This window comes from Eurosta solidaginis, chromosome X, assembly GCF_040869045.1.
Source record: "Eurosta solidaginis isolate ZX-2024a chromosome X, ASM4086904v1, whole genome shotgun sequence".
NCBI classification, from domain to species: domain Eukaryota; kingdom Metazoa; phylum Arthropoda; class Insecta; order Diptera; family Tephritidae; genus Eurosta; species Eurosta solidaginis.
Genome location: NC_090324.1, coordinates 201669099 through 201682464, shown reverse-complemented (window position 1 = coordinate 201682464; position 13366 = coordinate 201669099).

The following is a 13366-nucleotide window of genomic DNA, read 5'->3' as shown; positions in this document are numbered from 1 at the left end:
GACAACATCGACATCGTAATTTTTAAAGCAAGATTTTGAAAAAGAGTCCTCACAATAAGTATTAAATTCATAAAATTACAAATGAAGAACAAGCGGTACATGATGCAAACTAGGAGTAGACAAAGGGTCGAGGCACTCCTGGATAGAAAAATTTATATCGCTTAAAAAGATAAGGTCCAAAATTCTATGAAAAGTATTATAAAAACTGTTGACTTGACTAAGGTCACATTTTGAAAAATTATCAATCAAGTATGTTTCAGCAAAAGTATTAATAGATTTTGGGTAGAGCCCAAGCCACCCTTTATATTAGACCATTCTAATTTGCTAAGGTTGAAATCTCCGATTACGCAAACGTTTTCGTGATCAGATGCTAAGGCTACAATATTATCAACATGATATTTGTAAAGCAAATCCCCAATAGTTGGCGGTATATAAGAAGCACAAATTAATAGTTTGGAAGATCCATGTCCTGTAATGCATAGCCGATTCAAGAGAGTATCGTCATTGGGTAGTGGCATCAATGTTGAACGATATTTTCGCTGAACAGCAATTAAGACGCCCCTCCTCTTGAGAGACCAGTTTTAGAAAAGTCACGATCTTTACGAAAAACGCAGTATAATTTCTCATCAAAAAGCTCACTATCCAGGAAATTGTCATTTAACCACGACTCTACAAGAACAAAGATGTCGTAATCCATGTGGGAACTCATAGTATGAAGATCGTAAGACTTGGTCCTGAGGCCTGATACATTTTGATAATAAATTTTAAGGTCCTTAGGAGGAATAATATGCATCACATCACTAACTACGGCACTTGACGAGGTGTCCCCTCCTTGCGAAAAGACCGGAACGGCCGAAATTGGACATTTGTAGGCCAGATACTAGCATTAACTATCTTATTATAGTAGCAGTGCGGTACGCCAAGTTTAAAGTTAACTTTAATTAGTTCTTTTAAGCTGGTATCTTTTTTGACAAGTGCATAACACACGACAAATTTTTTGTCAATTTCAGCGTGATTTGAAATATACGTTACAATTTCTGCACTGGTCACATTTGGAGAGAATGATGATAGGTGCAGCCATGCCAATCTGGGGGCAACAAGTAATTCCTGATTTTCACTAGATCCAATAACAAGTGGCTTACTTACTTACTTACTTAATAGGCGCTTAACCGTCTAAACGGTTATGGCCGTCCAACAAGGCGCGCCAGTCTCTCCTTCGCTCCGCCAACCGGCGCCAATTGGTCACACCAAGGGAGTCTAAATCGTTTTCCACCTGGTCCTTCCAACGGAGTGGGGGCCGCCCTCTACCTCTGCTTCCATAGGCGGGTTCCGATAGAAACACTTTCCTGGCCGGAGCATCATCTTTCATTCGCATAACATGGCCTAGCCAGCGCAGCCGCTGCGTTTTAATTCGCTGGACTATGTTGATGTCTGCGTATAGCTCGTACAGCTCATCATTAAATCTTCTTCGGTACTCGCCATCGCCAACGCGTAGAGGTCCATAAATCTTTCGAAGAACTTTTCTCTCGAACACTCCCAAAGCCGCTTCATCTGCTGTTGTCATGGTCCATGCTTCTGCCCCATATAGCAGGACGGGTACGATAAGTGACTTGTAGAGTATGATTTTCGTTCGCCGAGAGAGGACTTTACTTTTCAATTGCCTACCTAGTCCAAAGTAGCATTTATTGGCAAGATTGAACAAGTGGCTTACTTAAGTTTATTTGTGAACTATGCACAGATTTCCTATTGGGTACTTTTGAAAAAGAAGATGTAGCCGAATTCACTACGTTAGCATTCTCCACCGTATTCAGTTGAGCAAGTGGATCAGGAGAGACAGGCATAACTGAGGCAGCAGCAGAGGTAGTCGGCTTCGACGTCAGTTTCACTTGTGACGAAGCAGGGGCCAAAAGCGAATGCGCATTACTAAGAGAGCCGGCCACAGTAGCAAATGTTTGCATATTATTGTTTAGAGCAGCGACGCCGACAGCGGTATTAACAGCAGAATCGATTGCACTGCCAGCTGCAGACGGCAAAGGCAAACTTTGCGTATTTGTACCAACAGAAATGTCACTATCCACGTTAATATGCTTTGGTCGCTCAACATTGTTTGGTTTTTTTGCACCAACACTGGATTTTGATGTTTTCAAATTAGCACCAACCTCAGCAGTATCACCATCAACAGCAGCAGTAGCTGGCTGAGGTGAGAAATTAGCATTTCCCGTTGAGACACTAGCAGAATTTTCACTGCCTTTAACCATCGAGCGAGTAACAGTAGTTTTTTGTTGTTATTTGCATTTACATTAGACAAACATCTCTCGCCCACACTCACAGACAATGATTTAAAAAAATCACATAAATTATTTAAGTTTGATAAAGTTTCTGCAATTGACTCTTTACTTACTGAAAAACCCAAACACTGGGCAGCACAATTAGAGAAAATTATTTTGAAATTTATAAATAACAAAGTTTACTAAAAATTTGCCTCTAAAAGGAGAGCAAAATAAACACACATGTGTTCGCTACAAACTCACTCACTCACTAAGATAATGCGATTATTGCCAGTGAGTAAGGCGCTGATATTAGGGCGGTATCTACTGGGGCAGCAGGTGGCAGGAGGTATGTAGATGTTGATGATTTCTAGGTTTGCATCGCCTGACCGGGCAGATAAGCCTGCGGCCGATTTCGGGATCAAATAAATGATATTGCACATATATTGGTGTATGATAAACGCGAGGCCACCTCCATTTCCACTCTCGCGATCTTTTCTGTGGACATAAAAAAATATAAGGGCAAGTCTGCAGAGCAGATCTTGCTGTTAGTTTAGTCTCTTGAACCGCAGCAATGCAGATGTTGCGCCGCTTCATGAAATCGACTATCTCCTTGATCTTCCCAGTTAATCCATTACAGTTTAACTGCAGAATTCTGAAGTGCCTGGGTCGTGAAAAGCTAGGACGCAACTGCTGTTGTGGCCCTGGGATGGGACGTCCTTGGGTAAGCATTGGATACCCGGTGTGTTTCGGTTTGCGGCCTGGCAACATGGCGCTATGAAACCCGTCGAGGGTTGTCGTCGCGGAGACCAGAACATCTAGGAAAGTGGCACCATCCAAGGTAGGAGCTGCATTAGGTGGATGTCGCAAACATATATATTCTGTGCTGGCAAACGGTGCAAAAGGAGGTAGGGACTAAGAGTCTGTTTCCCTGACCTACCCAATTGCTGCCGGAAAAGAGAGGCAAGAAGACGGGGGTGGGGGCTGATGCTCGGAAGTGCTCCCGACTATTCTACGGAGGTTGTAGTTATGAGTGGGAGCGGCCGAATGAGTTGGTGGTGCCGTGGAGCGCGAGCAGCAGTGGGTAGTTGTTGTGGCTTTCTGAGCAGCGGGGCTGCTGGAAGGTAGTGTGCGGGGGGGGGGGGGGGGGGGGAGGTGCTAAGGCGTAGACTACGGGACGCCCCTGGGCGTGAACAGCAAGGAGCCACAAAAGAATTATAAATGTTACGTGGAATTCGGGTTTTGGGATCTAGCCCAGAACAACCTGTCCGATGCAACCATCCCTTGCACGAGACACACTGACAAGAGTATGACCACCCTAAAAACATTCTTTTCCGGCAGACGCAGCAAAACCATTTCTCATTACCGGGGTTAGGAGACGGACCCGGATTAGGTTCAATACCTTCCCGGAGCAAGAGAATATGGAGCAGTCCCGCTGCAAGGAGCTGCTGGGAGGATGACAATTTGAGCGAGGGTCGCAAAAAATTAAATGGGGTTACACTGAAATGACAGCCCTTGGTCGGGAAAAATCCCGATTCGCTCCGGTACATAGAACGGACTGCCTTGGAAAGTAGAAAACATTGATAAGAAAAATTATTTTACATTAATATCCTTTAGACTAGAAAATAACAATTGAAGTAGATAGCATTGATAGGAAAAATAATCTTACATTAATTCCCGTTTGAGTAGAAAACTTTGATAGGAAAAATAATTTTACATCAATTCCCTTTAGACTAGAAAACATTGATAGGAAAGAATAACTTTACATAACAATGTAAGCCGTAAAGTAGTAAATATATATAGAAAACATATTTTTACATTTACTCCCTATAAAATAGAACATATCGATTTTCAATTTAACCCTGTAGAATAGAAAATATAAAGAGGAAAATTAATTTTACATTAATTCCCTGTAGAATAGAAATTATCAATAGGAAAAATAATTTTACATTAATTCCCTTTACAGTAGAAAATTTTGATTGGAAAAGTAATTTCAATTTAATTCCCTATGAAGTAGAAAATATAGATAATAACAATAATTACATTTTAGTTCCCTATAATGTAGAAAATATGAATGAAAATAAGAAAATAATGATTAACTACTATAAATTTAAATAAACAAAATAGTTTAACCAGAGAACCTAATTGCAATAGCACACACTTGAATAAATAAAAGCATTGCACTTTACTCATAAACTCCATTATTAAGTACTCATACATACAGTGTACAAAAGAAAAAAAAACAAAAAAAAAAAAAAATACATATAAAAGATATTAAAAAAACATAAAACTTCTTTGACATCGAGTTACAATTATGCCACAAAATACTGGCAAACGCCAAACGAATAAACAAAACAACAAAATATACAGATGCAAAAGTTAATGGTCATACAGGGTTGGTGCACAAACAATGTATGACCATTCTTTCAAAGGCGGGTGGTGTAGCGTGCCTTGAGATTCATATATTTTTACATACATATATTTTGGCTCGTTTTGATATGGCCTGAGATTCATTGACTTTTACACACTAATTCACTCATTTGTACACACATATATTCTAACTCACGCTACGACAGCTATGCCGTACGCCACCTAGTAACTTGAAGCTTGTTATATTTCATTTTAAGGCCGACTAAATGCTCACCACAAGCCTTTGCATGTACACAAATTACTCCCACGATTTATTTATTCTTACGTCACGTTTCCCACAACTTATTCCGTTATGTTTAGATTGCAGTTCTCAGGGAACTGAGCATATATATATATATATATATATATATATATATATATATATGTGTTACACTTAGTTTATAAGAAGGATTGGGACTATTCGAATAATAAACTCTTTTATTCCCCAGGTATTCGTAATTTCGAATAATATTTATTCGAACTTTTTATTCGTTTATTCGCTTCCATTTATTCGAATTCCTTTCCTTATTGTTCGAATAGTGCGTACTACTAGAATAGTAGTACTATTCGAATAGTTCCAATAGTAAATTAAAAAAAAATTTTGTTTATATTACGCTGATCGCTTGTACGTATGAGCATGCACATGTATGTATACATACATATATTTATGCGTGTATAGATGCATATGTGCATATATTTTTGTTTGTTTGGGGTTGCTTTGTTGATATTCTTTTATTTAGTTACTAGCCTTTACCCGCGGCCCCGTCCACAAGGAGAAATTGAAATATATGAGCTATTCACGTTAGCCTGCTTATCAAGTTATCCGTTTAAAAAATTTGTTTCTGTCTAATGCATTTTATGTTTGTAATTGAGGAAAAAAAGAACTAAATGAGCTGATAACCTGATAGGGTCCCCAAATGATCCCGAAATTATCCAGAAAAAGCCACGAAATGACCCGACGCTATTGCGGACGGATCCCGAAAATCATCCAGAAATGCCCCGGGTCTCCAAAATTTCTCGGAATAGTCCCAAAAAAACCCGAAATGACAACGACACGATTCTAGACTTATCCAGTTAACCACACAGAAATGATCCCAGAAGGGTACCAAAATGATCCCGAAATAGTCCCGAAAAAAATTCCGAAAAGATCCTGACGGGCTCCCGGACGGATCTCAAAAACCATCCAGAAAATATCCAGGTTCCCTACTCCCGAAAAAGTTCCGAAATGACTCCGAGGGGATCCACGACAGATCGCGAAAACCCTACAGAAATTATTCCGGAAGGGTCCCAAAATGATCCCGAAATAGTCCGGAAATGACCTCGATGGGATCCCATACGGATCCGGAAATGATCCCGGAAGGGTCCCAAAACTATGTCGAAAAAGTAACAAAAAAATCCCGAAATGACTCCTGCGACAGATCCAGAAATGATCTCGGAAGGGTCCCCAAAAGATTCCAAAATGGCCCCGAAATGACCCTGATGGATCCGGCAAACCATCGAGAAATGATGCCGGAAGGGTTCCCAAATGATCCTGAAATAATACAGAGAAAGCCAGGAAATAACCCCTAAAGGATCCCCAGATGATCCCTTATTAGCCCCAAAAAATTCCCGAAATGACCACGACGGGATCCCGAAAACCATCCAGAAATGATCACGAAATAATCAGGAAGAAGTCCCGAAATGAACCTGACGAGATCTCGAACGGATCCATAAATGACCCTGACGGGATCCCGAACAGATCTCGAAATCCATCCAGAAATGACAGTGGGAGGGTCCGGAAATGATCCCGACATAGTCTCGGAAAAGTCCAGAAGTTACCCTGACGAGATCCCGTACGGATCCCAAAAACCATCCAGAAATTATGCCAAAACGCCCTCAAATTATCCCCTAATAATCCCGCAATGACCCTGACGGGATTCCGAACGGATCCAGAGATGATGCCGAAAGGGTCCTCAAATGATACCGTATCGGTCGAGAAAAAGTCCCGAAATGACGCCGACGGGATCCCGGATGGATCCCGAAAACCATCTAGAAATGATGCCGGAAGGTACCCCAAATGATCCCGAGATAGTCCCGAAATGACCCTGACGGGATCCCGGATGGATCCCCACAACTATCCAGAAATGATGCCGGAAAGGTCTCAAAATGATCCCCTAATAGTCCCGAAATGACCCTAACGGGATCCCAGACGGATCCCGAAAACTATCCAGAAATGATGCCGGAAAGGTCCCAAAATGATCCCCTAATAGTCCCGAAATGACCCTGACGGGATCCCGGACGGATCTCGAAAACCATCCAGAAATGATGCCGAAAGGGTCCCCAAGTGATCCCGTATTAGTCGAGAAAAAGTCCCGAAATGACCGCGACGGGATCCCGGAAGGATCCAGAAAACCATCTAGAAATGATGCCGGAAAATACCCCAAATTATCCCGAAATAGTCCCGAAATTACCCCGACGGGATCACGGACGGATCCCGAAAACCATCCAGAAATGATGCCGAAGGGGTCCCCAAATGATCCGGTATTAGTTGAAAAAAAGTCTCGAAATGACCCCGACGGGATCCCGGACGGATCCCGAAAACCATCCAGAAATGACACCGGAAGGGACCCCAAATTATCCCAAAAAAGTGCTTAAATGACCCCGATGGTATCCCGGACGGATCCCGAAAACTATCCAGAAATGATGCCGGAAGGGACCCCAAATTATCCCAAAAAATTCCTGAAATGACACCGACGGGATCCCGGACGGATACCGAAAACCATACAGAAATAATGCCGATAGGTACCCCAAAATGATCCCTAAACAGTCCCGATATTACCCCGTCGGGATCCCAGACGGATCCCGAAAACCATCCAGAAATGATGCCGGAAGGGACCCAAAATGACCCCGAAAAAGTCCCGTAATGATCCCGGAAACCATCAAGAATTTATCTCTCAAAGGTACGCAAATGATCCCGAAAATACCACGCGGGATTCCGGACGGATCCCGAAACCTACCCAGAAATGATGCCGGAGGGTACCCAAATAATCGCGAAATAGCCCCGAAATGGTCCCCACGGGATCCCGGACGGATCCCGAAAACCATCCAGAAATTATGCCGGTAGTAGAGGTTTACGCCGATCACTTAATCGGCGGCGGCGGCGTGTGCGGCGCGCCGGTGTACGCCGGTGTTCTTTCTTTAAAAAGCTTGATTTTTCGATTTAAAATAATAGTATTTATGAAAGGGTTTGCTTGTATGTATTTAAGGAAATCAACGTGTTGGCCATTTCGGAAAGATCCGAGGTTTTTGCCTCAAGATCCCGCAGACTGTTCAAACATTTTCAGGTGTAGCTCCTTGCGGAGAGATTGCCCCTCGTTCACTTGCTCCAGAGAGGCTTCGAACCTAGCCCCGGTCTTTGGAATTGGTACTGCAGCTGCTGAAAAGAAATAGAGATACATAAAATAGCCACACTTTTGTCTGCATATCCCGTGAAAAGCGTAGTTTCACGTAGGGTTAACTCCTAATAATCGTCGCGAACACAAATTCTTTAAATCATTTGTGGCTCCTTGGCGGCCACGAACAAAGTTGACTTACGGTTGCTATTAATGGTCTATTAATACTCATGAAACTCGTGGCACAGGGCGCCTCCAGTTTTTTCTGCTGTTTTTAAGAGCTACAATTCCCGATGTGCGAACAGCAGCAATCCCGACCACCAGTCGCTACCAGGCCTTCTGACCCTCACACCATATGCCAGCACAGAAGCTATAGGACTGCGACTTCGAACTCATACCTTCGTCGACGTCATTTTCCTAGAAGCTCTAGGTGTAGCTGCGAAGACTTTCCAACGGATGCTTTTGCCGAACTACACCAGAGAAACAAATTGAAACGTAAGGGAGTTCGGCCAAGGATGCCGTCATTGCGTAATGGGTGAGAATCGTGTAATCCTCGGCGCATCTATATAATTAAAATTTTACAAGGACCCTGGATAAAATTTTTAAAATGTAGACCAGAGTTTGTAGACGTTTGTGTTCACATCATTGATTTCAATAGTCTTCGTTAAATCAAAACGATATTTTAGAATGAAAGTCGACCGATTTTAAGTTGAATGATGTTTACTGCTGTTTTCCGGCCTAATGATATAAGAGCTCATTATGGATGACTGCGTAGCTTCAGTTTTCAGACTAGTTACTGTCCACTTCGTTAGGGTAGTAGCACACACGGTCATTTTTTCCACTGCCTTGGGAAAGCTTTTGCTTCACCACTTTGAGTGTTCTTGCGAAGGACAAAGCCTCACCTGGTAAATACATATATGTGCCTACGTATTCACATTTGTAAAAGGAGCCGTAACGTGTAGGTGATATTTAAACTTGGTTGATAGGCTATAATCAATGTAATTAAATCCAAGGGAATAGTTTTGAATAGGGCCGCCAACTTTATGTCAAACCGGGAGACTTGGGTGTTGAAGGATGAAGTGTTTAAATTAAAATTAACATTTCAGACGCTATTGTATAGTTTCGCAAATAAACAACAGATGTTTGAGTGTAAGCCCAAGTGATTTTTCAAACCCTTCTCATACGTACATATACTTATTCTCAACTTAAGTATGAGGTGAAAAACATTTCAAAGGAGTGTTTATGCCTCTAGAACCTACTAAAGGATTTTGCGTCACTGATTTCGCTTATTCGCAATATAAAATTTAAAAAAAATCGGCACTTTTTTTGCTTTTTTTAACCACTTGAAAACAATTTGAAACGCCTTGGGTAATTTTTTTTTTTTGAGAAAAATATGCAAAGTGATTATATAAATTTATTATATAACGTTTCTTTTAGTGTTTTGTTTTAATAACTTGGTGAATTGGGTGATGCAAAGTCCGTGTTATACTGACATCGAAAACGCCTGTTTTTTTTTAAAAACTTTTGAACAGTTAGAAAGAGTTAAATTTCGCAATTAGTTTCTTATAACTGACAGTTGATACCACTTTCGACCATATCCGACCAATTTCCGACTTGAACAATAAATGGCCTAAACAGTCTTAAACGAGTAGAAAATATAGTACCGCGCCGAACGCCGCCGCCGCCGCCGCCGCGCCGATATTTTTGACATTCGACGGCGGCGTGCGAAAAACGACATTAATCGGCGGCGGCGGCGGCGTTTATCGGCGGCGTATATCTCTAGCCGGTAGGTACCCCAAAATGGTCCCTAAACATTCCCGAAATTACCCGCGTCGGGATCCCGGGCGGATCCCGAAAACTAAACAGAAATAATGCCGGAAAGGTCCTCAAATGATCCCCTAATAGTCCCGAAAAGACCCTGACGGGATCCCGGACGGATTCCGAAAACCATCAGAAATGATGCCGGAGGGGAACCCAAATGATCCCAAAAAAGTCCTGAAATGAGCCCGACGGAATCCCGGATGGATACCGAAAACCATCCAGAAATGATGCCGGAGGGGGCACCAAATGATCCCAAAAAAATCCTTAAATGACCGGGACGGGGTCCCGGACGGATACCGAAAACCATCCAGAAATTATGCGGTAGGTACCCCAAAATGTTCCCTAAACATTCCGAAATTACCGCGTCGGGATCCCGGGCGGATCCCGAAAACTATCCAGAAATAATGCCGGAAAGGTCCTCAAATGATCCCCTAAAAGTCCCGAAATGACCCTGACGGGACCCCCCGACGGATCCCGGAAACTATCCAGAAATAGTGCCGGAAAGGTCCTCGAATGATGCCCTAATAGTCCCGAAAAGACCCTGATAGGATCCCGGACGGATCCCGAAAACCATCCAGAAATGATGCCGGAGGGATCCCAAATGATCCCAAAAAAGTCCTGAAATGAGCCCGACGGGATCCCGGACGGATACCCGAAAACCATCCAGAAATTATGCTGGTAGGTACCCCAAAATGATCCCTAAACAGTACGGAAATTACCGCGTCGGGTTCCCGAAACCTATCCAGAAATAATGCCGGAAAGGTCCTCAAATGATCCCCAAATAGTCCCGAAATGGTCCTGACGGGATTCCGGACGGATCCAGAAATGATGCCGGAAGGGTCCCAAATGATCGCGAAATAGTCCCCAAATGATCCCGGAATAGTCCCGAAAATGTCCCAAAATAACCCCGACGGGATCCCGGACGGATCACAAAAACAATTCAGAAATGATCCCGGAAGGGTCTCGATATGACCATAAGAGGATGACAAATAAGGTGAAGCTAATTATAAAACCATGTTAATAAGGCAGCAGGCGCGTCGGAGCGAATGAAGAGTTACAAAGAAAACATACAGGTAAAGCTAACAAAAGCATGCTAATAAAAACAACTGATGGAGGGCGGATGGCGGGAGGAGAAGGAGAGGACTACTAATCGTTTTTCCAAAATTGTTTAGATCTCGATCTGTATGTGCCAGATACCAAAAACTATTGATTTAGAAGAAAGTTTATATTGAGTTATAACAATTTATAGAGCTTACACCAGAAGGGAGAGAAGGACGGTGGGCTCGAGTGGGAGCGGAGGGTGTCACTGTTCACTTTGTAAGCCCTCGACTTATTTTACCCATTGGGGTCCTGTAATATTGGTGAAGGCCAGTATAAGTAAAGTTATAATGTGTACAAATTATTAAAAGTAATTATTCTAAGAGTTCGTGGGACCCCCCACCCCCCTTTCCATGTTCGAAAAAAATTTGGCTAGTAGACTATTGTCCTGTGTCCCAAAATTTAATAAAAATCCATGTAGCCGTTCTAGCGTGATTCGGTCACAAAGACGAAAAAATATAATAATTAAATTATAAATGTTCTTAGGGGACCTCCTCCTTTTGAAAAACATATAGCTAATAGATCCTTCTAGACTATTGGCTATATGTGTGCCAAATTTCATCCAAATCCGTCCAGCCGTTCTTGCGTGACTGAGGTACAAAAACAAACGTCTGGACATCCAAACATCCAAATTTTCCCATTTATAATATATACTATCCTTTACCCGCGGCCCCGTACGCAAGGAGAATATAAAATATATGGGCTATTCACGTTAGCCTGCTTATCAATTTATCTGTTAAAAAAAATTTCTGTCTAATGCATTTTATTTTTGTAATTGAGTAAAACAAAGAACTAAATGAGCTGATAACCTGATAGGATCCCCAAATGATCCCGAAATTATCCAGAAATTCCACGAAATTGCCGACGCTATCGCGGACAGATCCCGAAAACCATCTAGAAAGGCCACAGATGGGTCTCCACGAGTTCCCGGAATAGTCCCAAAAAACCCGAAATGACAACGACATGATTCTAGACTTATCCAGAGAACCACAAAGAAATGATGCCTGAAGGGTACCAAAATGATCCCGAAATAGTCCCGAAAAAGTTCCGAAATGACCCTGAAGGGCTCCCGGGCGGTTCTCAAAAACCCATCCAGAAAAATATCCAGGAAGGGGTCCCTAAATTATCCCGCCCATAGTCCAGCAAAGTTCCGAAATGACCCGAGGGGATCCACGACGTATCGCGAAAACCATACAGAAATGAATCCGGAAGGGTCCCAAAATGATCCCGTATTAGTCCCGAAAAATTTCTGAAATGACCCCGACGGGATCCCGGGCGGATTCCGAAAAACTATCCAGAAATGATGCCGGAAAGGTCCTCAAAAGATCCCCTAATAGTCCCTTAATGACTCTGACGGGATCTCGAACGGATTCCTAAATGACCCTGACGGGATCCCGGATCTCGAAATCAATCCAGAAATGATCTTGGAAGGGCCCCAAAATGATCCCGAAATAGTCTCGGAAAATTCCAGAAATTACCTCGACGGGATTCCTGATGGATCCCGAAAACCAATCCAGAAATTTGCCGGAAGGGACCCCAAATGAACCCGAAAACCATACAGAAATGATTCCGGAAATACCCCAAATGATCCCGTATTAGTCCCGAAAAAGTCCCGAAATGACCCCGACGGGATTTCTGGCGGATCCCGAAAACCCTCCAGAGATTTGGTGGAAGGGACCCCAAATGATCCGAAAAAGTCATGAAATAACCACGACGGGATCCCGAAAACTATACATAAATAATGCCGGAAAGGTTCCCAAATGATCCCCTAATAGTCCCAAAATGGCCCTGATGGGATCCCGGACGGATCCCGAAAACATCCAGAAATAATTCCGAAAGGGTCCCCAAATGATACCGTATTAGTCGAGAAAAAGGCCTGATATGACCCCGTCGGGATCACGGATGGATCCCGAAAACCATCCAGAAATAATGCCGAAAAGGTCCCCAAATGATCCCGAAATAGTCCCGAAATGGCCACGACGGGATCCCGAAAACTATACAGAAATGATGCCGGAAAGGTCCCCAAATGTTATTGTGGAGCAGAAACCTGCGTTACTATTGTGCTCGGAAACATGTGCCACGGGTGATATTAGAGAAGCAGAGTAACATATTAATGCCTATACGGTAATTAGATGTGACTCACATAGCAGACACACAGGAGGTGTCTTAATATATGCTCACAACTCTGTGAAATACAACGTTATATATAATAACAGCATTAATAATAACATTTGGTGCATCGTAATAAAACTAAAAGAGTGCGATAAAAAATGGCAAATAGGGGTGCTATATCACTCACCTAATACGAGTGATTCTGACTTCTTAAATTATCTAAATGAAATATTGTTGGAAAAAGTTGAGTTAAGTGTGAATTGCTTCGTGGTTGGAGACTATAACATT